Source organism: Falco punctatus (assembly GCF_963210335.1).
Source record: "Falco punctatus genome assembly, chromosome: 11".
Taxonomy (NCBI): domain Eukaryota; kingdom Metazoa; phylum Chordata; class Aves; order Falconiformes; family Falconidae; genus Falco; species Falco punctatus.
In genome coordinates this window covers 14,792,484-14,819,749 of record NC_137591.1, presented here as the reverse complement: position 1 = coordinate 14,819,749, position 27,266 = coordinate 14,792,484, and the positions used below count along the sequence as shown (strand labels likewise).

The 27,266-nt window shown below is 37.1% G+C and overlaps 1 long non-coding RNA gene across 1 annotated transcript; it reads left to right on the top strand.

The window, feature by feature from the left end:
- The first annotated feature begins 12,296 nt into the window (after positions 1 to 12,296).
- Positions 12,297 to 25,772, top strand: LOC308071483. Its single transcript, XR_013931229.1, has 2 exons — positions 12,297 to 12,923; positions 20,678 to 25,772. It is a non-coding gene; the product is annotated as an uncharacterized lncRNA (long non-coding RNA).
- Positions 25,773 to 27,266: the final 1,494 nt, after the last annotated feature.

Here is a 27,266-nt window from a genome sequence, read left to right as displayed (position 1 = left end):
AGATGTCAAGGTCTGTACATGATAATGTGTTTATATCACGGAGAAAAACAAAGCTGTATCATACAGAGATTAAGCAGCTCCACAGCTGGACTAGCCAGGCCTATCTGAAAGCAGACAATAGACACCTCCAATCCACCATGACATTAAGCTGACAGTCTTTATCTGCCATTGTTACTTAAAACATGGGAACAGTGTTTCTTTGAAAACTCCAAAAGGTACCGGATGTGCTGCAATTCCCAGCCTACCATTTGTTTGTAAGGCAGGCCTGAAGCAAACTATAGCTCAGGACTACTTAGCTATACACCAGTGGCCAGCGGATTGCACACATGTCTTCCAACCCACTGTGTTCCCTGAAGCATGTCCTTTAGACTATTATGTAGGATTCGGACAATGAATCTTTCCCACCCCTAAAATAAAGGGAAATTTTGAATAGACAATGTTTCAATCTAATATCGTCCCATTCTCCACTGTGTAAAGAATAATTTTTTTTTTTTTTTTTTTGAAGTATAGATACAATGGGGTCATTCAGCACATTAGGGAACGACAGACTGTGAAGATTTTCCATTCTTAAAGAAAACACACATATCTTCTTTTCTGGGATAAGAAAAACCCTGTTACTCCTCAGTGTTTGTAATCTCTGAAAAAACAGTTTTCTGTCCGGTGGGAATGAAAGTTTAATACTGCAGACAGTATAGGTGTATTATTCTAAATCATAATATGTTCCAGAATTCTGCAGTTCTTTGTAGCATAGTTGTATTTTAAAAAGAAAGGATGGCATAAAAAAGGTTTTTATGAACGCCTGTTTCTTGCACTAAGAAAATAAGGTTTATTATTCAGACTATTCAGGTTTTAAATGGGAATTCTTGGAATTATTGATTTTACTTACTGAAATTTGAACACATGTGTGTGCACCTGTATGCATTCACATACATAGAATAGCTCCAATATTAATTTTACAGCACATCCATATTTCAAAGTGAGGTGGTTTTGGACAGTAATGAACTGAAAAATAAATAAATAAGGAAGACTTCAAATAGAATTACAATAACCAAATGCATTATAAGAATGCTTGATCTCCATGTAGTGAAAGAAAAAAAAATATAGAGAACTTCACAATCTCTTGTTATTAATTTCTTTTAAAATACTAGCTGTACTTTGTCTCTTTTATTTTGCATAATAATAAAATGTGAGAGCAATCGTGGTACTGGGAGTGCAATTAAGCTTTAACACAAAAGAGGCTGGAGTCTCAAAACACAATGGAGGTGCTGAAGTAGTGCTGTAGTTTCAGATTAAAGGATAATTGAGTGGACCTAATAACACTCTAAGCTATAAGCACTGACATTTTTTAGTGGCCTATCTTTGGAACTACTGCCAGAGTTCTTTTAAGACAAGAGAACCGAGCATTTGTACTGAATAAGATTTAGCATAAGGAATAAACAAAAAAGTAGCCATACTATAATACTTTTTGAATGATCATTCAATTTATAGAATAATTTCAACCTGCTTAGAAAAACTCTTTGCCAAATCATGAACCAACTCCTCCCTATTTAGAAGTGGTCATTGCAAGACACAAGAAAAAACATTATTGGAAGTAGATACTCAAATAATACCTAATGCTGAAGTTTGGATCCTTATAACACAGTACTTTGCTTTACAAACCTTGAGAATGGTAATCAATTATACTGACTTAGAGTTTACTGATTTATAATTTTTATTACAGAAACAATATGGTTACCAGTGGTTACTAGTCATGAGTGCTTTTGGGTCCCATGAGTGAGTCTCATCATTACACCATCTCTCTTTAAGCAGTGAATTTCAGCACAATTTTTTCATTACTGTGAGAAACAGTTTTTCTGAAGCGTCATTCTGTATGGCCAAATTTAACACATGAGGAGTCTCCCACAATGTTAGACTGGGAGCAACAAAGAATATCTATCCATGAGTTTATAACTATATGGAAACAAGACATTTTTTTACTCTGTTGAGAAATAATACTTCTTACTCAAGTGACATTATCAGAGGTCTGCGTGTGACATTATTCAAAATACAGCAACCACCATTCAGCCAAGAATTTGGAATATATTTCTTTTAAGGAAATGAGTTATATGTTCTGCTCTCAAGAAGCATTTAAGCTTAAATTTTAAGCACATGGTTTCACTTTGTCCCATTTATTTAACATTAATCACATAGTTACTGCTTTGCTGAATGGGAATGGTATTACACACATGCTTAAAGTTAAGCATTTGATTAAGTGTTTTGTTAGAACACTTTGCACCATGCCCTGTAGCACATCTAAAAGAAGTTTTAGTAGATTCAGAAAGCTCTAGAGAGAGCCTAGTGCTGCAGTGTAGCTGTCATTTTACATTGACATCAACAGAATTTTCCTAATATAACCCACTATAATTGAAAGCAATATTGGACCCCAATGTGAGTCAGACACATCAGGGCTGCTCTGCATCATCATCGTCTTATCATCATGATCATCACCAATTCATTAAGTGAATAATTGGGGCAGGTCACAAAGTTGTCCTAGTTACTAAATGATTCATGTCAATTGCAGGTAACTTTAGTTTTTGCTACATCATAGCAGCAGAAAGGAGCTGCTGGCAGCTACTGTGAGATAATTGCAAAAATTGTCATTAGGAAGGAAATTGTTTTACATCGCAGCCCAAAGGTATGGAACTGGAAAAATGAAAAAAATACAGTTATCATAGGTACTGGTAGATACCAGCTGTTTTGCTTCCTATATTTTTCAAGAAGCATTACTTAAAATTACTTGGATTTTTGTTGTTGTTTGTTATCAAAATAACACATGAAGTTTCAGTTCTTACTTAAAATTCAAATTAATAATGTATCTTACCATAGCTAAATTAGTCATGGTAGGTTTGAACTCAGCATGCTTTTTTCCTGCCTGACAACCATTGCCTTATTTCCTCCCTTATATTTTTGGTTTTTTCATTTACTTTATTTTTTTTTGAGTGATCCAATTATGCATTCATTATGGTTTTAATATAAAATTTGGAAAGAGATTTGAGGGTGGAGGGACACAACTTCTTACCACATCTATTTGATTCTTATTATGTTTGCATAATAACCTATTGCACAGTTTCTTTGGGACCAAATATGCCTTTCCAAATATTAAAAGATAATTTCTCAGACTGACAGGAAGGCCATATGCCCCATTACCTTCTCTCACTCTTTTTTTTTGCCATCCTCAGAAGATCGCTGATGTATTTCACCCTTATCAAAATCCATTCTGTCCTGGAATAAGCCTGCTAAAGTCTCCTTGCTTTTGTTCCAAATGTCTCACCCCAAACCACTTGCCACCAGTCTAGAAAGTCTTTTTTTAGCAGCTCTGTAATTCCAGATCACTATCTCCATCATGTTACTTGCTTGTCCCCACCACCGCAGCTGCTTCTTATCTTTCACTTTTTTTTTTTTTTTTTTACTCCTCCCCCCCAGTAAGAGAGGGCAGGAAAAACGTTTCTTATAATAGCATACATTTCACCAAAATATTTTAAAATGTGCATATCTCTATATTTCTCTCAGTTTTCAGCCACCCATATTAGGATTCTCTTCACTGTATAGTCACTGCAGTACACACAGACTGAGAGAAAGGCAGAGCCTTGGTTTAGCTGCAGAACCTCCCAGCAACACCTGAGAGGAGAATGGGTTTGGGTTTGTGTCTCCATCAGCTTTTCTGTTTTGGAAGGGTTTTTTGTTTCTTGAGCATTCACTTATCTCAAACTTTCACTTTGGAGTTCATTGTACTCTTGTTGTTGATGAGTTATCTCAGGAAAAAAGAGAAAACAGGAACAGTCCCTTGGGCAGCAAGGCTTTATCTGTAGCGAATTGTTGTGGTTGTGCTAATGTCAGGGTGCTTTCCAGGCTCAGCCCCACACTGGGAGACTTTTGTTTCTCCATAGTTTGCAAAGCATCTTACTATGGAGGTAAAGAAACTTGCAGAAACAGAGCGCTGAATAACAGCTCTCTATTGCATAGAATTTTTTTACCTATTTTTAACACAAGTGTGTATTTAAAAAAAAAAAAAAAAAAACAACAAAAAAACCCAAACACCAAAAACAAACCACACAACAAAAACAGTGAGGGACATCAAAACAAAAGGCTCTTTCTGCCATCAGTGATAAATTATCCGCATCAGAAATTCATGTATGTCACTTAATGGCCGGCTTAAAAGCAGCATCTGCTTATCAATTGGCTTTTGCTTTTTATGCAATATTCCAGCTGGGCTGGCTGAAGCACAAACAGGTGAAAATGACTTTTCCAAGGTCATTCCGTATGAACTCAGCTCATACTAACACTTAGGGTTTGCTTATTCCCAGTCCTTCCTATAAACCAGTGCATCACGTATGCATTCCTATGTGGTTAAATCTTTGAAATGATGTATTATCTTTTGATGATATATTCCTTAAGAAATCCAGTTGTTATGAACTGAAATTATATTTACTGTACAGGCAATGATCTTGTGACTTTATTTGATATTCAGGTGAGTGTTCACATTTCCATAGGAATTTCATTGTAATTCAGGATCACTTAAATACTAATTAAGTTGTCTCTTCAAGGTTATTTTATTATAATTCTCATACAGTTCGGTGTGGGGGTTTTTGTGTGTTGTTTTTTTTTTTTTTTTCCTTCAAAGTAAAATTTAAGCTGATTTGTCAAACTCAAATTAAGGTCCTAAACCTCAGACTCTAAGGAGTACATAAGCAAAATGGTGCGAGCAGCTTTAACTGCTTCAGGGATGGAAGAAGTACATCAGGTGAAAATGGTATAAATTACCCAAGAATCTATTGAAAAGAGAGAATGCAAAATTATCCCCAAATAAAAAAACACCTGTGCTAGTTAAATTCATATCCCTTTCAGGAAGAGCTCAGGATATCAAGGCTAAGTACAAAAGTAAGCAAAACCTTTACACAGAGAATCAGTCTCCTGACATAGCATTCTAAAGAAAGTAGTGACGGGTATCTTGAAATTAGGAGTTTCAGGACAGACAGGGCAGCGCAGGATTAAGGCTGTCTTCCTTTACAGAAGTATTGCAGAGTACTAACACCCATTTCAGGTAAGTCAGGAGGAAGTCTAGTTCTTGAGTACACCAGAAATCTTCTGTGCCTTTCCCACAGCCCTTGACTTGCTACACAATGGGGCTTCATGGCATTATTTAGATATCTGTATCTGATCACAGCTATAATATTTGCTATGGAAGGATGTCACTTACTGTGTGATGAATGTTCATCTAAATACTTGATAGGCATTTAGAAAAGTATTTGATACCAGAAGTTTCTTTCTCTAGCCAACCTATTCCCATCTACAAGAAGGGCAGGAAGGAGGATGCGGGGAACTACAGGGCTGTCAGCCTGACCTTGGTGCCAGGGAAGGTTATGGAGCCAATCTCAGTGCCATCACACAACGTGTGCAGGACAACTAGGGGAGCAGGCACAGCCAGGATGGGCTTATGAAAGGCGGGTCCTGCTTGTCTAGCCTGATCTCCTTCTATGACAAGATGACCCACTGAGTAGATGATATCTACCTGAACCTTAGTAAAGCCTTTGACACCATCTCCTGCAGCATTGTCCCAAAGAAGCTGGCTGCTCATGGCTTGGACAGGTGTACTCTATACTGGGTAAAAATCTGGCTGGGTGGCTGATCCCAAAGAGTGGTGGTGAGTGGAGTTACATCCAGCTGGTGACTGCTCACAAGTGGTGTTTCCCAGGGTTCCGTGTTGGGGCCAGTCCAGTTTAATGTCTTTATCAATGATGTGGATGAGGGGATCACATGCACCCTCAGTAAGTTTGCAGATGACACCAAGTTGGGGGGGGAGTGTTGATCTCCTTGTGGGAAGGAAGGCTCCACAGATGGATCTGGACAGGCTAGACCAGGTGTCCTCAAACTTTTTAAACAGGGGGCTGGCGCGCAGATGAAGTGGAAGTGGCAGGCAGTCATCTGCGGCTGCTTGGTTTCCCCCCCCCCCCCATCCCCCAGTGGGGTGGGGGTGGGGGGTTCTGTAAATACCGGGGGCCAGACTGAGGACCCTGGGGGGCCGTATCCGGCCTGCAGGCTGTAGTTTGAGGACCCCTGGGCTAGACTGATGGGATGAGGCCAATTGTATGAGATTCAACCAAGCTCAGTGCCGGGTCCTGCACTGGGATCACACCAGCCCCACGCAGCGCTACAGGCTTGGGGCAGAGTGGCTGGAAAGCTGCCTGGCAGGAAAGGACCTGCGGGTGGTGGCTGACAGCCAGTGAACAAAAGCCAGCAATGTGCCCAGGAGGCCAAGAAGGCCAACAGCATCCTGGCTTTGTATCTGAAACAGTGTGGCCAGCAGGACCAGGGCAGTGATTGTCCCCCTGTACTCAGCACTGGTGAGGCCGCACCTCGAACACTGTGTTCAGTTTTGGGCTCCTCACTTCAAGAGGGATGCTGCAGTGCTGGAGCGTGTCCAGAGAAGGGCATGGAGGATGGTGAAGGGTCTGGATTATGAGTCTTATGAGGAAGGGCTCAGGGAACTTGGGTTGTTTAGTCTGGAGAAGAGGAGACAGGGAGGATTTTACTGCTCTCCACAGCTCCCTGAGAGGAGGCTGTAGGCAGGTGGAGGTCAGTCTCTTCTCCCAAGTAACAAGTGACAAAACAAGTAGAAATGGCCTCTAGTTATGCTGGGAAGGTTTAGACTGGATATTAGGAAAAATTTCTTCACTGAAAGGGTGGTCAAGCATTGGAAGAGGCTGCCCAGGGAGGTGTTGGAATCACCATCCTTGGAGGTATTTAAAAAATGCATAGACGTAGTGCTTAGCAACCTGTATTAGTGACGGACTTGATCTCAGAGGCCTTTTCCAATTGAAACGGTTCTTCTTATATTCTTCTTCAACCTAGATTCCAACAATGTATAACCCTTATAACAGAAGTATGCTCCTTGCAACATTCCTCCTTGAGGAATGGCTTGTTCTTTAGAGGTAGATGAACCAAATGAAATGCAAAATTTGCATTACATTTTTTATCCAATTACTTTTTTTCTCACAGATTGGAGATGGATCAGAGGACAGAAAAGCACAATCTTGCAAGCAACCTCCTCCCTTTTCATTACCCACAGAATGTTTTGTAATAGTCCTCTCAGGGGTCCTAGGTTCCTCCTATCCCTCAGGCTCAGGTCTTTCCCTCTGATATAAATCTGTTTATGTCTGGTAGTCAGTTTGCCTGTTGATCATACTTGCCTCTTTTTAACAGAAGTTGTTAGTATCCTCTTCCACTGTTTCTTCTTTTCTGTTGATATTTTTACACCGATCAAACCTTGGTGCCCTGCAGAAAACTAGCTTTCTGTGATCATTAGGGCTCCATTCTTACTTACCTTCCAAGGGTAAAAATTTGCTGGATAAGGGTAAAAATTTGCCAGGTAGGGGATAAAACCCCATCTTTATGAATATATTTTTCAAACGCAATTCTTCCAAATGCTGTTTCCTGGATTTAATTAACTTGTAAAATCACAAGAATACATGGATAATGGCCACACAGACCCTACGCAATTGTTAGAAAAAGTGGCTTTTAAGCATAGTTGGCCTCCAAAAGTAGCCTACTGCAAATTAATAACAGCTCTTGTCTATCTGATAATTTCTTGTGCTTTCTGCATTCAGTGTCACTTAGCTTTGAGATAAGCAAAACAAAACCAAACAAAAACAACAAACAAAACCCCCAAACAAACGGATTTAGTTTAAGAGTTTCCTTTTTTTCTTTATTTCCTTTTTTAGTATATTACTAACTATGGAACATGATATAAGAAAACATTTTTTTCAAACTAAGGGTGGTCAAGTACAGAATAGGTTGCCCTGAGAGGTTGTGGAATCTCTGTCCTTGGAGATATTCAAAACTTGACTGAATATGACCTTGAGCAACCTGGTCTAACTTCGAAGCTGGCTCTAACTTCAAAGCTGGCTCTTCTTTGAGAGAGAGGTTGGACCAGGTGATCTCCAGAGGTCCCTTACAACTTAAATTATTCTGTTTCTGTGTCAAATGCAGCATTACCTTGTGCAGTCCAAGAAGAGCTTTGTATAACATGAAAGCACAAAGTACGTGCTGTGTTCACAGCTTCTTAATAGAAAGAACATCACTTTATAGCGAATCCCTTAGCAGATCCTTTATTCAAGTGCTTAAAGTTCTCTTTGCCTCATTTTTGTCTGTAAAATGGGAATATTATTGTACTTCTGCAAGTGATTAAATTAAAAAAACAAATGAATGCAAAGAAATGATTGTTTTTCTTTTGAAAAAAGAAACAAAATGTTAAATTTTGTCTTTAAATTCTGTTTTATTATACCTACAATTGTATCAGTTGTATTTTTTATGAAGATTATTTGTATTACCTGTTTGAAACTCCAAATAGAATAAAGACATCACAGATGTATTTACAAGCATGCAAGTCTTTGCATTCAACTATTTTGTCTCTAACTTTATGTACCGAGGAATGGTTGGAACAATTTTGAACTTTATTCTACTATAAAAATATCACAAATACTTCAGATCATAGGGTTGGGTTTTTTTTTTTTCAGGTTTTTTTTTTTCTGAAACTGTAGTTCCAGGCTGTAAGAGAGCATTGTGTGACTGAAGACTTTCAGGTACACTCATGGGATTAGTAGCAAATGAAAATGAAAAAAAACAACCCAAACATTTTCATAATTCGAAACACCAAATTGCCCTCCTTGATATCTTGTTCTTTACTAATGTATTTTAATTTCATTTTGTTTCAGGCACATACCTATAGCATAATAGCTATGGTTTATTTCCTTTTTTAAAAGGAGACTTTTTTTTGAAAGACTGCCTAAATTATTCTTTCAAGTGGTCAACAAGTATTCAATCCATGACTCTTCAATTTACTATTCTGATTCGATAGTCATTTGTCCTGTTTCTGTTACTGTAGTAAGAGTAGGCAAAGTCTCTGCCAAACTTGGTCAATAATTGCATAGTATTTCCAGCTATAATTAAAAATTTTTACAGTCTATATTCATATAACCTTCTTTGAGATTAATTGGGTTTAGATCACTACAAAATCATTTTCATGTGATATATTTCACTTGTTACAAATTGCACATTAGGTCATTGAAAATGTACAGCATGTCTCGATTTGAAAGTATTTAGAGGTTTAAGTTATAGTATCAAAACAGCTAATTCCTACTTTCTAATAACATTCCGAAAAAAAGAAGATCCTTTCCACCTTGGAGATAATGACATTAATGAATTTTAGCATAAGACTGTGAAGGACAGGCTCTTCCAAGTTTTGGGATTACCTCATCCAACTAGTTACAAAGCTGGGGGACTTGCATCCACTTGAACAAGATCAGAGGTCCTAATGTTAGAAGAAGTAAACTCAGTGCTGAGTGCTGAGTGACTTTTGCAACAGTCCTTCTTGACCACTTGTTTTGAAGCATTTCTCAGCATATGGAAGCAGGACACATTGAAAGGGAGCATGGTTATGAAAAAAAAGTTGTATATGGAAGAAGAACATGCATTTTTTCCCCCCTCAAAGCCCTAGGCTGATGTGTGCTTGAGTTCAGGCTTTTCAAGCATTCAAGATTGAGAGCCCAAAACCAGTAAATTACTGTAGCCTTTTAGAAACACAGCTGAGGTTTCATTCTGTGTGAAATATGACTGCTGTTATGACTTGGAAATCATAATATTGAAACTCCTGAAAATGTGTTCACACAAAATTTGAGTCATAATAGGAGTGAGTCACTCTCTCTGAAGTGTCTAATTTAGAAAGCTGGTCTCCATATGCTCCCTTCTGAGTCATCACAGTCTCCACAGGGATATTCTGGGCTCCCCAGACCGGAGTCCATGGAGTAGCCCATGTCTTTCCACTGCCTGTAGAAGAGTTACAAGTAAAATTTCTATTTCAAGTCTGTAATTTCAGGAACGCTCATTCTCTTTCCTCTCAACATTCCTTAAGAGTACTGAGGAACAGACATGTATGTGGGACAATGTGACACACAGAAAGAAATTGTATCATATTTTTCAGAATTTTAGTATTTCTTAAAAATAAATTAATTGTTTGAAAAAACGTTTTTCACTAGAAAAGATTAAAAATAAATATAACAAAAATACCATGTAGTCATGCTTTATCCTATATTTCTTTTATTCTCTATAGTTCTGGTAAACTCTGAGAAATTATAACAAAAGAAATCACATAATGTGCTTGAAATAGACTGCACATCTGCCTTCACCTTCCTTTTTAATAGGTAATGATGAATTTCTAATTGCTGTATAAAAATAATAACATTTTTAATGCTTCATTAACAAAGGACAATAACATATATATGGATGAAAAAATTAATGAAATATAAAGTATGCTTGAAAGAATGCACAAAAAAATCTTCTTGGCAAAAGCTGTAGGCAAGTTGGCCTGTCCAGAAACGTTCTTTGTTGACAATTGTCAGAGTTAGAATAGATTAATATACAATAACACTCTCTCTTATGGCAGCACCTCACTATTTCATGTTTTATTTGCTTACTTCTAACACAAATCTTATAAGGGAGGACCTCATAATCTAATCTAAATGTAAAGTACTCTGGGAATTTATATGCCCTATGAACATTAAATTGTCAAAAACAACCCTGTCATCTTTTGTCTCTGTGAGCTCACGGGACACTTCTTGGTGTAAGAAAACAATCTCAGCTCTGGAGTCTTATCAGAGGCCTAAATCTTGGCCCATAGACTGTTCCTCCTAATCCACATTTATGTGTAAAACGTTCACATACAACATGTGTGTGTGTGTTTATACGTATGTATAACTACGCACACACATGCTTTTATTTATGCACTTGTTTTCTTAGACTTCGCTAAAACCCTTTGGAGTTCAATTCTGTGAAAATTTGTAGCAAATTAGTGTATTAATTAAAATCCTACCAAAGAAAGAATTCAGTTAAGAATGAGTATATAAAGGTATTTGTTTTCTTTCTCCTGATGGCTTGGTCCACCAACACAGTTCACACTTTTTAAAGCAACTGCCAGAACTCAGGCAAACTCTGCGTATATTTTAACTGTATTTTTTTAGGTGTATAAACCAGGCTGAAAACAAAATGTGCATTCAGAGTAATCCTTTCTTTCAGGACTTTCATCCCATGTCAATAATCAAGTTCCTAGAATCAGTTCCCTTTCAAAACCTAAACTTGACTAAAGCATTACAAAAAATCCCTGTTATCTTGTACTGCTCTCTCTATAACATCTGCTTCCACACAGAACTTGTGCTGAGAAAAACATATGTAGGTCTACCAGAAACTAGTAATTTTTACTTTGTGCTGAAAAGAATTCTTAGAAGATTATACTTAACAACAATATTTTGTTATACACATGAGAATAAAAATATTATTACCTTGAATCCTAATTAAGTGTAAGATTTATGGTTATTCAATCAAGGAACAGAAAGACAGTGCCATATATAAAATTAAATGAGTTGCCATTGATGTGAGAATCTCTAGTAGAACTATAACAGAAAGGACACTTTTTTTTTTTTTTTTTTTTTAATTTATTAGTGGTTTCCAGGTGTCACTAGATACAAGTATATCACACAAACAAACTTTAAATATCCCTATGGAAATACGCATATAACTGAAGATCAGAGATTTTTCACTGGAAAATAATAACACCAATTTAATTCCAGAAAATGTTAAATTTAATCACCACTCTATCAATACAAGAAGCAAATATTTCTTTTCCTAATACACTTTTAGAAGAATGAAACGTACTACTGTAACAAAAGATTCTGAAGCAGTTCTGTCATAGCCCCTGCTTTTCAACCGAAATAGGTAAGTTACCTTCGCCGAATAATTCATTGGTGTAAATATAGAGCAATTTAACAATTTTTGGCATAGCCACATAAATTCCTGAATATGCATGTTACTTAGAGACAATTACAAAAGATAATCTGCTTAACAACTAGTAGGTATAAAATTTTGGGTTTTTTCAGAAGTTTCTTTTCAATGAATTATTAAGTTTTGGTTTCTTCTCTGATTACTGCTGTTAAGCAAAAAGATTATGGGCAGGTAGACTACGTGATACAGCTATAACCATAGTGTAAAGAAAAAAACAAACATTATCAATACAAGATGTAGAACGCTTTCTTAGCCGGAGTCCCTCAGTAGACTCCTCTCTACAGAAGAACTTTCTGTCAGACCAAACATATTCCTTTCCCACCCTCATGCTTGCAGCCTGGCTAAGATAAAACAAGCTGAATAGAAAAAGGGAAGGGAAGCAAATGAAGGTAGGGGCACGGTCCCCAAAGCAGCGAGCACCGGGGCAGTGCCAGACCCTCCTGTCACCCCATGGATGTCCTATATCCCTGTGCTCACTGCCTGAGGTCCCACAGCACTCAGGCAGCCCAGAAGATGGAGCAGTCACCAAAGCCCATCAGGTGCTGATGAATTACTTGTAACTGACAATATGCCCTGCCTCCTGAATGCTTTTTGTGATAGGAAAGAGTCACCCCTTACAGATTTTTTTGCCTCCCATCCAGTGCAGTTGGCCCCATCAACATATGCGGCAGATGAGATTTTTGTATTTCCCCTGTTTCATCAAGATGGTTCTAGTGCACTGGGACAAAAGCCAACCTCAAACAGTCGGTTGTTTGGCTGCTCTGTGCAACCGTATTGTGTCATCCTGAGAAGCTTTGGCAGCTGGTAATGAGGGACTACAGGGACTCAGATCCATGCAGTACATGGCTTCTTTAGAAAAATGCCCTTCCTAGTGCAGAGGAGATGAATGGGGTGCTGAAGATGAGGCTGAGGGTTTTATAAATATTCAGAGCCACGGGAAGTACACAGTGCACAGGGGAGCGTTGTGCGAGCAGAGGATGCCGGCACCCTCAGGCTGCAGTTATTGCTGAGCTGTGCTTCTGCATCAGCCAGCCCTGCTGATGCTTTGTGACAAGGTTGGTCTTGGGAAGGGGGTGATGGTTTTTTTTCCCTGGCTTAATTGTTATATTAATTTAATCATGATCTCACATCACATTTTTATTACCTCTTTTGTTGTGGTGAGTGGTGAGTGTGTGATCTGACAGATCCATCACTTGATTACTTTACTTAGCAGACTGGTGGATGACTACTGCTGGTGGAATTAAAGAAAGTGTTTATTTTGAAAAATATGAACCTATGTATTTAAAAAGGTAGTGTTGTGGACAATTTTACATAGGTCACATAGTGGCAAACATTTCAGCTTTATTTGCCCACTTTTCAGTGTTTGGCCTTGTAAAATGTAATTCTTATGTAAAACCCAAAAAGTTTGAGAGGATTTTTCCCATGAGTTCAACTTGTCTGTAGATCAGGTTCAAATGTTATTTTAAATTCCCAGAATTCCGTGTTTCTGATATACGATATGAGCAAGTTTTTAACCACTTTTTTTTTTTTTTTCTTAAAGTGATCTTCCTATTTAGTAACTGTGAAGCAGTTTGATACAGCTGAAGTTATTTCACATCAAGGCAGCCTGTCTGAAACAGCTCGATCAGAGGAATAATACAGTATGTCTGAAGGAGTGTATGTGTGCATGCTGGGGAAAAAAAAAAAAAAAAAAGTACAGTAGCACCTATAGGTCGTACAGTGATTTCATTCCATCACTAAAATTACCCAGGCTAAAAAAACAGAATGCATACAGAAAGAGGTTAATACCAATTATAAACTCACAGCTCATTATGTACTTCTCAAACTAATACAGATACAACATGATTTAAGATTGGAAGCTGTGGCTAAAGGAATTAGTTGGCTCGGCATGAAACTAGGTTTATTTAATCAATGTTGCTTCCACTAGCAAAGTGGATTAGTTTTTCTTTAAGACAGAGTTAAAAGTTTTGCAGCTAATTTATTTTAATAAGCATTCAGTCACTGACTGCTGCAGAAAAAAGACTAAACTGTAATGAAGAGCTAGGAAAGAAAGCATGACTTAATTATTTTTCTGAGGTGGATAATGAATAAATTAGCTACGCTGTAGGCTTGCCGTTTGTATAGAATTTATTACTTTTGCTTTAAGAACCATATCATGACAAAGTCAATTTTTCTCCTGACTGCAAACTGATTGATGGGGTAATGTCTGGTTGTGAAAGACTTCCTCTTCATCATTGTGTTGCCAGTGCTGGTATCACAAAGTGAGCTTGAAGTTTTCCTGAGTGCATGTTCTCCTATGTAATTACAGATGACAATTATTTTAATTCCTTTTTTTAACAAGCTTTCTAATCATGTAAACTACAGAATGAATAACTTGGATGAGACCAAAGATGCACGTAGCTCAAAAACTACTTTCTTCGTTCTTAATTTGTTGCCACAATATCTTCTGTGTGAAGAGCTAAGTACTGTATTTAGAATGACAGCAGGTGTTTTCATGGGAAGATGTGCATGAACAAAAAGAATTTTCCAAGGAACAACTGAAGAGTGGTCTTGCAAGTGTTAGCAGGACGAAAATTTTAAGAAGAAAGATTAATAATTTAACATGGCATTGGGAATACAGGTTTGATTCAATTCCTACTAAAGTCAGTGGGAGACTGATTTAAACGAGAGCTGGATTTGGTCTGCTAAGGGTAAGAAAAATGGTGACTTTAAAATGAAGAGGAATGTAGAATAAATACAAGAAGGAAAAATAAAAATGAGCTTTGTGATTTACTGCAGTGTGAAACCTCCCAGCAAAATTAAGTAGCACACTCCCTTAAGATAATGAAAATGAGGTTAAACAAAGTATTAGAAAAAGTATTGTAGAAAACTTCACTGACAAGCAAACTGACTGTTTTATAGGCCCCGTCCTCTTGGCACTTCTTTTTTTTTTTTTCTTTTTTTTTTTTTTCCTCTTGACACATACATATGAGATACAAAGTCTTCATATATAAAGTTTAGGATATATTTTACTCTCTGCCCCTCCTCCATCCAAGTACTAAAAATCCATATTTGAGCTATATTATCTGTCCAGTAAGAAACATTCCACTGTATTTTTTCAGATAAACCCTGAGAAAAAACATTTATTTCAAATACTCTGTTTCTTGGCTTGATAGTCAAGTTAGCGAGGTATCATGTTTTAATTAAAGAAGGGAAAACTTTATATTAAACAGAGGTTAGTTGTTTTGAACAACTTTCTTAGAGGGTTTGTTGAGTGGTTTATGTGGGGTTTTTTGGTTTTTTGGGTTTGTTTGGGGTTGTTTTTTTTTGTTGTTGTTGTTTTTGGTTTTGTTTTTTTTTTTTTTGAGGGAAACACCTTGACCTTGCAAAGCAAAAATGGAAAATATCAAAGTAGCAGATTTGGCTCTGAAAGATACATTACTAAGCTGCTCCCTATACTGCAGTCAAAGGTCTTTACTAGTTAAGGGTCAGTGAAAAAAGTGCAAGGGAAGAGGCTGAAACAGATAATCCTGTCTTTTTTTAACAGTTCCCAGAGTGCTATACAGTTTTGGGGGTTGTTTGTCAGCTGCAGAGGACACTGAGTTCTTATCTGCTTATTTCCACAGAAAGTAATCATCTTTTACTTCTTTATGAATACAAAGCTAAAATCATTATGACTTATTTCATCAAATGCTATGCTGTCAATGGGAAAAGCTTTGAGAAAGGTCAGTTTGACTCTTAAGCTGCAGCATTTGCCAAGCAGTGCTTGCAGCTTGTGCTGTTTTCTATATAGCAGGCTAAAAGACACAGCTAGATATCTATGTAATTATTTCTGTGTGTTTCAATATCCAATTGAATGACCATTGAAGTCATTCTAACGACCATTCTATTTGTTAAAGTTATAAACTTTGTAAGCTTAGTAAGAAAACACAAGACATAATAGATTCTGTATGTTACAAGCATGTCAGTTTTCTCTTACTGATTTTGTTGCTACTCTGAAGGCCCCTCCAGTGCGTATATCATCTTTATTAAAATTAATATACAATGACTCACAGAATCTAAATTAATTACAGTGGTACGGAGTTTTATTCTGTTCTAAACAGAAATAAAACCTATTCATGGTTGTTGATGGCCTCGGTAAAAGAAAGCAAATGAAAAAAGCTCTCCCTCAGCCTTCTCCAAAGATGGCCCTACCTACTACTGGTTTCAAGTAATAATAAATAATTACAGAATTCTGTGCCCAAAACACTAAAATTCAACTAGTTGATTGCAGGCTTTGCATCTACAGTGAAGGGAATTCATTATGATATGATGCATTTTGAATATAAAAAAAAATTGACTGTAAAATTTTTTGATTGTAAAAAAAAGTGATACATTTTGACTGGAAAAATCTGTTTGAAAATAGTATATAGAGGCTTACGTTTTCCTAGTTCTTTGGTAAGGGATGATCCTATTATTATTTATTCGACATCAAATGTATAGCCAAAATGATGCTTTTTCTTGTGCACATGAAAGTATGAAAAGAGCACAGGTTATCCCAAATTCTTTAGCTATTTGCTTTCTCACTATGGGATACATCTACTTTGCTGCCAAAGCAACATAAATGGACATACAGACAGCTGCTTTAATCTGAGTGTACTATGAATCACTGTGTAAAGGTGTAGACTGCAGGCAGGTGAATTTGCAGGTTCACACTTAGACTCTGCAGCAAAATGTGTGCAGGGAAATCTGTGTCCCTCAGCCATCCAGTCCTTCAAGCATCCCAGTTCCTCAAATTTATTTAGTTGTCCCTTGTCTTTATAAATACAAAGGCTATATACAAAGATTGGGGCAACTGATTGGAAAATGAAGTAATGGGATATGTATAGGTGGCCAGTCACTTTCAACAGAGTGATTCATGAACAGCAAAAACCTTCCAACAGTTTAAGAGCGACCTTTATACTTAAATATTTCTTCAAGTATATAATTGAAGAATTGTATTACGAAATAAAAAAATTCAACTGCTTTGCCAATAGATTGCAAACAAAGTCCAAATATGCCAAAACCATTATTTCTTGCACGTTTTGGTCTTGCTCTATGCAGCAATGTCATTACTGACAGTGAGGCCTTGCAAGAGCTTAAAGTATGTAGAGATGAAGGCAAATGGACAGTGACAGCCATGTAATCCAGCGTCTGATTGCTTTTCCACATGTCACTGGTGAAACACACCACTCTCCCCTCAGCCCGTGTGAGGGTCTACAATACCGTGGCTCATTCAGTCTAATGCGGTCCATGCAGAGAAACAATGTCTTGAAGGAAAACTTTGCTGAGAGTATGCTCGCCGGTAAAGTTTTGACATCACTGTTCCTCATCATTAAAAATACATATGCAAGCTTGAGCTACAGATATGAGTTAGGAACTGCTCAAAAAGGAACAAACACAAAACTTTACCATGAACTGAAAAAACAGAAATATTTTTATTAACAGTTTTCAGAAATATTTGATTCTAACACCTGGTTACTTTTGATCACACCCTGTAAAACTACAGTTAAGAATTTTTCAAAAGAAGTTGCCACCAGTTCTGTTTATGCTCTTTTAGTTGAGCCTCATTTAATTTTCCCTTTTGTCGACAAGCTTAATTGTAAATTCCAATAATGTTAGTCTACTCTTTTTTTTAAAACTTATTCAGGATAGTCTTGGTGTCTGGGAAAAAACTCTTTTGCTGTTAGCCTTTATCTCCACCTGTGAGAATTTCATGACCAGCCAGTCTCTTGCTCTTACAGTTGCTCTTAAGTGTCTACATTTCTGCATCTTCTCAGGAGCAATTATAAGGGGTTAGGCAAAATCTGTGTAAACTAGTCCTGCCACTTTTTGCATGGTCAGCAGTAAATAATAGCATATTTTGGGTTTTTTTAGAGTGATACGGTGGGTGAGATGGACCTGGTTCTTCTAAGCATTATACCATTGCCCATTTACTTTGTATTCTTTCAAATTCACTGTAGTAAATTTACACACAGTAAAACTGGAAGAAGGAAGTGAAAAGCAGGTTCCAGTATCTGTGGTGATTAACGTCTGCCTCATTTTCTAATTTAGTATGTTGCATAAGCCACAGCAAAGATCAATCTTAATGAGAAAAAAATTAAGAAGGACAGTAGCTCTTTTTACTGTTCATTTGAGGAAGTATCGCCAGTCTTTTTCCTTTGCAGACTGAAATAATAAGAACTACAGAGAAAACTGTTGTGGCTTTTCATTAGAATATAGGCTATTTAGAACGTATGTTTAAACATGGCATAAACCAGCTACTAATAAGGAAGGTGAAGCTTTATAGAAAACTTAATTTTTTTCTAAGTATAGAAAAAATAGGTTGCGTGTGCCATTAATTTTTCCTTTTTCTCTTTTTCAATGCTTTTATTTCTCCTGCCCTGTAATATAAATGCTGATCATGATACTAAAACTGCAATACTAAATATGAACACTGCCTTTGTTGCAGGAAAAAGATCAATTTGTGAACTCCTGGTGGTGTTTTTTGCAGAAAAACATATTTTTTTCTTTGTAAGTCATTGCAGAATAAGAACAAATGACTGCCTGTGAAACAGGCTGAACATTTAGCATGTCTCCAGTTTGCCTACATCCACTTAAAGGATTTTAACTATAACACCTACCCTGTGTTTGCTGGGAATGAATGCTTGCCAGTGTGAGAACAGAGGTGCCAGTGGGGTAAGTGGGGGGTGGTCTTTGCACCTCCACTCTCACCTCTCACCGGTCATGCAGAGCAGCACCCCCCTCAGCCTAACCCTAACCCACGTGCACCGTGTTGGCAGTGGGGGCCCCTCACAGCTGTCCGGCTGTCCCTCAGCTGTGGCATGGCCATCCTCAACCCCTCCCCAGCCTGGCAGTGCCCCCCATCCCACTACTGCCCCTGTGGAGCCTCCAAAACAGCCCAGGAGAAAGAAGGGCAGGCACACTGTGCAATGTGACCTAGGATCAAAAAAATCACCTATTGCATTCATCTTCCATCTCTCTCCTGCCCACACCTGCCCAAGTCTAGGATCAGGAGGAGCTCAGACTCGAGGGGTTTCTTGGGTTCAGGGAAACTCCTACCCTGGCATCTCCTTTGAATTAGATAATGGCAGCTGCATTTCTTTGCACATAAACTAGTGACCTTTAAACACCTTCAGGCTGAAGTATTCTTGTCCTGGAACAACTTCAGCAGCATTACCACTAGTCAGTTTTATAAATGTAAAATAAAACACAAAATATTGTTTCATCCTATTTCCTATTAAAAAAAAAAATCCACAACCCAACCAACTGTTATTTTAAAGCTTTCTTTGCAGTATGACCTTTACTTCCTATCTTGGAGACTAGATTAAGAAAGCTAAATTTTTTACCTGTATTTGTGTGCATATTGTTTTTGTTTTCATGGTAGTAGAACAATCCTAGTAGTAATAGGGTTTATGATTACATTTTGAAATCCTTCGTCTGTTATACTGGCTTCCATTTCTGTTAAAACATGTATATAATTTGGGTGGGGTTTATAGCTTGGTGATGAAGCAGTCTCATAACAGCATTTTTGGTTTGTGTTTTTTTTTCTGCTTTTCACAAAAAGTCTTAGCTTGAGATTTATATATTCTTAACCATATTTTAAAAAATCATACAATAATTATTTAACACCTTACATGTAGCAAATTTACCATTTTTCTAAATACTAGATTTTAAAAAAAAACCAACTATATACTCAAACAAGTTTCAATTTTCAAATAAATAGGGTTAGTGAAACATCCAGGTCTTATTTTTAGTACTTTTCACATCTGGCAGCGTGTTCAGTGCTGAGTGTATAATATTTTACATCAATGCCCACTGTGCCAAAAATACAAAACACTTAAATACTAGACGCAATTCCACAAATGCTTGCCACATTACTCTAGAACAAATATTTCCATTGAGTAAAATAACATTACTAACATGAAATTTTTCTTGTTTACACAGAAACAATTCAGCAAGGTCAGGTCCTAAAGTTTGCACAACTGACTTGATTTCTCAATTTCATACATTTCTTGAATTCAAGTAAAATGTAATAATTTTGAAAACGTGATGGATGAAAGCATGAGATCCCTTTCTAGTTTGTAAATTACTTTAGCAAGTGCTTACATTTAAGTATATGGGCCTTATTTTTCGCAGGACCTCGCTACAAACTAAAATCGCCCATATTCTTAAATGGATTACTGGCTTAAAGCCATGGCTCTATTTTCTCATCATAGGTATATATATAATTCGTTCTGAAGTAAAAATACTTTGTATTTATTAAAATGAAAGCAAAATGCATTTGCATTGATACAGTGACTGCTTTTGTATTACTGTGTCTAATTTAATTTGATAATATTCATTCATTATGAATATCTGTTTGCACTTCAGCATTTTAAGACGAGATAGACATATTATATATATGTGCACATATTTAACAAGAAATATATGTAGATAAATAGGTGTAAATATATAGAAATATACATCTACAGAAGAATCGGTAATGAATATTTGGTCTGTTAATTCCAAGTGATTTTAATATGCATTTTGAATTTGAATATGCACCTTATTCTCTGTGTTGTTCAAGGACTGATGATTGAAATAGTTCAATTTAATTCACACCTAAGTCAAAACCCCCAAAACCTATGAAAGAAGTGATGAATAGTTGAGCCAGACTAACCTTCAGGTCTTTACTAGGGAGAGCTGACAGGAAGGTAAAATCGGGTTTGGTTTTGTTCTATGGTATGGTGAGTACAGCACCCACGAAAACAATAATTTGCATTTAGTTAGCATGTGAGGTAAATGTGATCATTATTCTCATTTTTTTCAGGTGAGCAAATACGGCATTTAGGTCACTGCCCAGTTCTAAGACATCTCTGACACAGCTGGCAGCACGCACTGTGTCACCTGATCTTGCAACCTAGCAGCAGAATTCCTGCCCTCGCTGTGCCTCGGTGCTCTCCAGGTGAGTGAGGCTGTTGTGCACAGGCTCTGCAGAGGACAGGGAGGAAAGGGGTGTGTGTGTGTGTGTGTTATTTATCTGACACGTGCTTTGTACAAAAAGCAGCAGTAAGAGGCTCTCAAGCAGGTGTCATGCGAATCCCTTCTGTGTCTGAAGGGTTACAGACGTGCTCCGCCCTCCATGCCATGTTTATTATCCCTTACTTCACCAGGATCTCCCTGCTGTCAGAGAAGGACCCTGGTTAAGATTCATTCTGTTGTCCCCAGCAGCTTCTCGCTGCTAACATTAGCCTATTCCCCCTCAGTAGTCAACCTGTTATGAGCCTCGCTCCAAAAGGTCCAACTGCCTCCATAAAATCCCGCAGAAGCCTGGGTATCTCGCTCAGGGCACGGAGCAGCAGCTACCGGGACCAGATGCCTAACTGTTATGTGCTGCAGTTTTCAGTGTTGTTGCACATAACTGTGTTGGTGGATCTAGCTGCTCATGATTAATTTAGCTTTATTCCAGTGTTTATTTATTAAAGTTTTTATTATGAACAGAAGGAATCAGATTTGGAAATTAAGCTTCTTCCTATGATAATCTTTGTGTGCATAGAAAAAACTATGGAGACAAAACTAGACAAAGAAAAAAAAGTAATGTCCTTACACTTAGGACAGCTTGACTGTACAGCCCATTTTCCCATTTCTCTTTAACCATTAAAACATTGCAATGATTTCTGTGTATAGTAGTTAAATCATTTTAGCATCTCTGGTGGAACTAGCCCTCCAGCAAAGAGCAGCAATGGAGCTTCCCTTGCTTCATATCGTTGCATACAAACAATCAAGAAAGGAATGCTTAGTAACGTGGATTATACAGTGTTTAGCTCCATATGCATTCGATTCAGATTTTAAGAACAGAGATACAAAGTGGAAAGGAGTGTGTTTGCAAATAGCCTCTGTTCAGCATGAAAATAATCTAATAGCACAGATGAAATTTCAGTCATTACCACCAAATGAGCATACCTTTAAATCCATAAGATTCGACCCACTCGCATAGATCAAGAACAATGGAAGTTAATTGTTGATATAAAATAAGCAGAAGCTCCCAACAGCTTTTCTTTTTTACCTCATTAAGCCCTGAGTAGACTGCACAGTCATTAAGCAAAACTGTGGGAAACACATTTTTTGTGTTGTCTGATCTGGTGATCCTCAGGTGCAGGTAATTGCCCACGTGCTTAGACGAACTCCATCCCTGCAGCTGTGCTGACGGAGGCACTAGGCAGGAAGGCAGAAAGGAGTGGGGTGGTGGGAGGAAAGTCTATTTCTCTGATGTGTTTGCTCAGGGAAGCATTCCTGCATCAGATGACACTTAAGCACATGCTTAAGTTCTAGTGGGACATAATAAGGAGCAGGAAATGTGTGCTTAAGTGTTTTCCTGAATAGGGTCCAAAGCTGAGTAGGTCATAGGTGAGATCTTTCCTGCCAGGCTCTTCTGCCTGCATCACCACTTGCAGCTGCCTTTCCAAGGTAGTGAAGTATCCTTCTACAGCTCCATCCTTGCACTGGCTTGTCTCCAGCTAAGCAGGAACAAAAATGCTATCATTTCCAGTTTTCCTCTGAGACCTGAAGGAAGACTGAGCTCCATCCAGAAAAGTGGCTAATGTAAGTTTCAACTGAGGAAAATAATTTATAGTGTTAAATAATATTCATCCTTTTTCATATTTTTAGTGTTGTTATCCACTTACCTAGGCGGCTCTAACTTCAGCACAAGGTATGGTAGGTTCAGTTGCATGCTATATTATACAAACAAAACAAATGAGGTAGGAATTTTCTTTAGATAAGATCTTAGTTGAAATATGGCAGCACTGAAAGGGATGCTCTTACAGATTGCATTTTGCTAACAATTGCTTTTTTAGTCCAACACAAATTTATTTCCATTTGTAAATGTATTTGGGTTATTTAAGCTAATTTGTTTTTTGTTTAAAATGGACAAGCCATTTAAAAAAACTTGATTTACAATATCCCTTAACCTGACTACATACAATTCACATAACACACTGGGGCCATGAGACTCTTATGTCACAGACCAGTTAGGGAGCAGCAGGTCACTGCAGAAAACATAGTCCAAGTGTCACTGACTTGGCTTTTTAAAATCTTTCATTGATTTTCCAACTAGGAATAAAAGCAGAGAATCTAAAGGAGCAGATCTTTTAAAAGTAGCAGCAGACTTCTATGCACATACCAGTGTAAAATGAATTAAGATTTATTTAAAAAGGACGTAGTTACAGTCATGTTTGTTCCTGCTGTATTTGAAGACAGGAATAATGAAATACCATTTCATCGTCTGCCCCCCATCTCCCAAATCATCTTAAAGAGAGAGACTCTTTCTGAGTATTTTTGTCTGCACTTGTCGTGGGATAAGCAGAACTGAAAAATGGCTATTTATCACAGCATGTATGCTTCCATTTACTGCAACATTGTAGAATTTCTCACTCTCAAAAACGAGACAATAAACACTGCCATGTATTTAACTACTATCTGTGATTTAACACCTGGTTTTTAGTAGTCCTCTGTTGACTGTGCTCTGCAGTGTTTCATCTCCCTAATCTTTGCTGAAGTTAAACATACAACACCAAAGTTCAAAATGTATTGGTGTGTTAGGGCTACATTAGATCATTGTACTATAACTATCACTTGTCTTACATTGTAAGCAAGGGAGAAAATAGAAAGGATTAAACAACTATTTTCTTCAAAGATCCTGCAATGTTTTCTGTAAAAACTGGCAAAATTACCCATGCCTATAACGATCAAATGCTATACTTATTTGATCAAAATAATTATAGGAAAACATGACATTTAAAGTTGAAATTGTTTCAAGCACCACTTTCAAAAAGTATTATATTAAAGACAAATCAATACTCTTTCTGCTGTCTTCAGGCAAGATCTTCAAAACCTGAGATAATTGAGTATTTGAAGAACCACAAATCACATATTGATCTGAAGAATTTAGATACAGCACTGAAGAGAATGTGTTCCCATAACAAACCACTGTGTGTTGACACTACCGCTGCCTATTTCTATGATTCTCAGCAATTTTAGGGTTCGTCTACTAGCTGCAGAAATGTGCAGCCAGTGGCATCAATAATACTGTGAAAGTCAGACAATTCATAAACCTGTTTTCCGTATATTGTTGTTGACATACAAACACAGTAAAAATGAAGACTGGCTGATGTGTTATCCACTGAATTAAGGTAGAACAGGTCAAGACATATTGCAGGAATGTGTGGCAGCTTCCCTTACAGCTCTCTAAAGGTGAGAGAAGGAAAACACTAACAAAAGAGAATTACATTGCAGTGAAAAGCCTTTTTCTTGGTGTTCTGTCGCACATCACTTATTTTTTCAATATGTGAAGTTACTTCCATACATAAGTAGCTAAAATCCCATTACCCCAACTTCATTCATCAATTTACTGCTGCTTTTCATTTCTGTCATATTGTATCTAAGATTCAAATTATTCACTAGGTTTAGTAAACATATATAGAGTAGTCAAGAATGGCCTAACAGATTATTTTATATTTTAGATAATGTACACTATATAATAGATTTGAAAAAAGTATTAAAAAAAATAATATGCAAAACCCCTACACATTCTCTGTAATTGCAAGGCAATCCAATAAAACATAAAGAGGACCAGAGGACCTTAGGGATGCACAAGGGAACTCTGAAGAAATGTCAAACACACATAGAAAATGTAATGGAAAACCTCACACGAAGTTTGGCTGGCTGTCCAGGTTTCTGTGTCTTGATGTCCCTTGTGTTTTCCTATGTCCTATGTTTTCTTGGACCTCCCTGGGCTGGCTACCTTCTGTCTCACATACATACTTGAAAAAGTGGAAATATGCATCCCTTTTCTGTAGGTCACAGCAAGCCATCAAGACTCAGCTATACAAGCATCTTCTCCAAGAGCTGTCTTTCCTGAAAATAGATGTCTATATGATCATAATTCAAAAGCTACAGTAGGAGATCTATTACCTCTCCATCCCCACAAAGCGTTTTCCATCAAGTAGATGAGATATTTGGTGTGAAACGGGAGAGGAATTTTGGGGCTAAAGTAAAAATTTTTTCTATTATGAAATAAACTTTATTCAAAGTAATTACCGCTTTTGATAATAAAATCCCACTTTTGCAGACTGCAAAATGGCTGAAAAATATTCTGTCAGGGAAAGAAAAATAAAAAAAATATCTAGACCAAACACAAGAAATTCTTAATATCTTGAGACAGAGCAGGATGGATGGCCATTAGATTACTGCTTCTGGGGAACTGAATGATAACCATTGAATAAAACCCATAGTTATAAATGAAAATGTGAATTTAAAAGCTCAGTTCCAGGATTTTGCGTAAGGATATTGGGTGTGATCTGAATTTTGTACAGCTAATTTCAACAGGAAACACTGGTTCCACATGAATCACAGATATCTTGAATTTTACATAAATTAGTAGCTTATGTCCAAATCCTCCTTCAGGACCCAAAAGGTCCAGAAGGCAAAAGATCACATCTAGAATACAATATATGCGGTTTTCATTGTTGTTGTTGTTATGAGTTAAAGTTGCCCACATTGCCGCATACCATGTAGAATTTCATCACCTCTTAATATTTTATATTTTTTTTCCAAAGGTAACTTCTGATTTGTAATATGCAGCATATGATTCTGTTCTTGATTTCAAAGGCAGGTTGATACTACATCCAAAACCCTTGTGACCACCTCAAAACAGTTTAAGATAGAATAAAAATAAAAGAATCTAACTCCAAAAAACAGACCAAATGTATACTTTAGTCTTTTACTTCACATGGTGAATAAATGTCATTATAAAATAAGTTTTTCCAAGACTGAAAGTGGATGCAGTATTGCAGGTATTTAGAAGCAGAAGGTTTTTAAGTGTGCTGCCATGCTTTTCACAATCACCTATATATATATATTATTTTTTTTTTTTAAAGAACTATTTAAAGAACAAAGCTATTAAAAAAAGCACACACTTTTGTTCAATATCATAAAGTGTTCATTCTGCTGAAAATGATAATTTTACCTAGTTGTTACAGAAAGTTTTGCTTACATGGATAATTGGCTAATACAAACTTAAACTTACTTGTTTTTATAGTCAGCAGTTTTGAGGAACTGTCCCACAGTGTATTCTTTTGCCTCAAATGTATTATCCACTCTCATCAGACTGATCTTATTGAATAAAGACTGACTAATTCAAAGAGATCATATGTAGGCCATAAAGACGTCATTAGATGATATGAGAAAATTCTGGAAGGTTATCACTTGGAGATATTTAGCTTATAAATTTTAAAGGCAAAATCTGATACCATGTCATAAACTTGTACAGGAGAATGCAAATACATTTGGGATTTAACTACCATATCACAAGTACTCTGGAGAATCAAACATGCTTGTTAAATTAAGTTCATTTCTCTCTTGGGTGAAAATCTTCAGATAAAGCAGCATATTGTGGGAATTCTGTAACTTCATGGTAGAATAAGAACAATTTGCAAAATTTAACTGACATTCTGAATGCCTGTAAGGAACACCTGTATTTAGTATTACAGTCAGATTTATTACCCTTTCTGTATGTGTTGGGGCTTGGATAAACAAACATAAATCTTAACAAAAGTTTAGCAAAAGTTGTTTAAACAAAATTTGGTGACACCTCAATCACTTAGACTCTTTTGTTCCCTTAAATACCTTATGCTTCTATAATATCAGGTACTAGTTCGCAGTTTAAAAAAAAATAAAGAAGAAACATAAATGGAGGTTTTTCATAGGAAATTGAAAAGATTGTGTTTAAGAGGAAATCTTTTGTCAAAGTAATTAATAGGTGAGTTATTAGGAAGGGAAATGGATACTTTCCTTTTTTTCTATAAAAAAATAGAAATTCTTTTTGAAAAGGATCAATATCATGGGATTCCATCAACAGGCTAAGGACTAGCACTCTGATTCTGTCACAGACAACACAGAAATCCTGTGTCCCAGGTCCAGCCTGGCTTCCCCTGCAGAGAACCTTCATTCAGCTTTTACAAGCAAGAGGTTTTAAGCACCTGAGCTTGTGTTGAGTTTATAGACTAGGTTTTAAGCTCTAGGCTTTGAGGCTACTTTCATGTTCTCTGGGTCTCCTTAGGACCACTGTCAAAAGATTTTTCATCCTCCAAAAGGTTTTCTTTGGTCATCATTCTGAGTTTATTAATAAAAGATTTATGCATTCCGAGATCTCCTAGAACAAGACATTGCTGAGTACAGGAAGGGTTTTCTCTCTGACCAGCACAGCTGCAGAGTTTAGCCCATTGCAGACAGCACTGATACAACCCAGCCTGCAGTGTGTCCCTCCCTGTTCATCCATCTAATGGAGGCTGGGATGGCCAGGATCCTTAAAGCAAAGGAACTTAAGGATATTTTCCTATAGGGCATCAATTCTCTTTTAT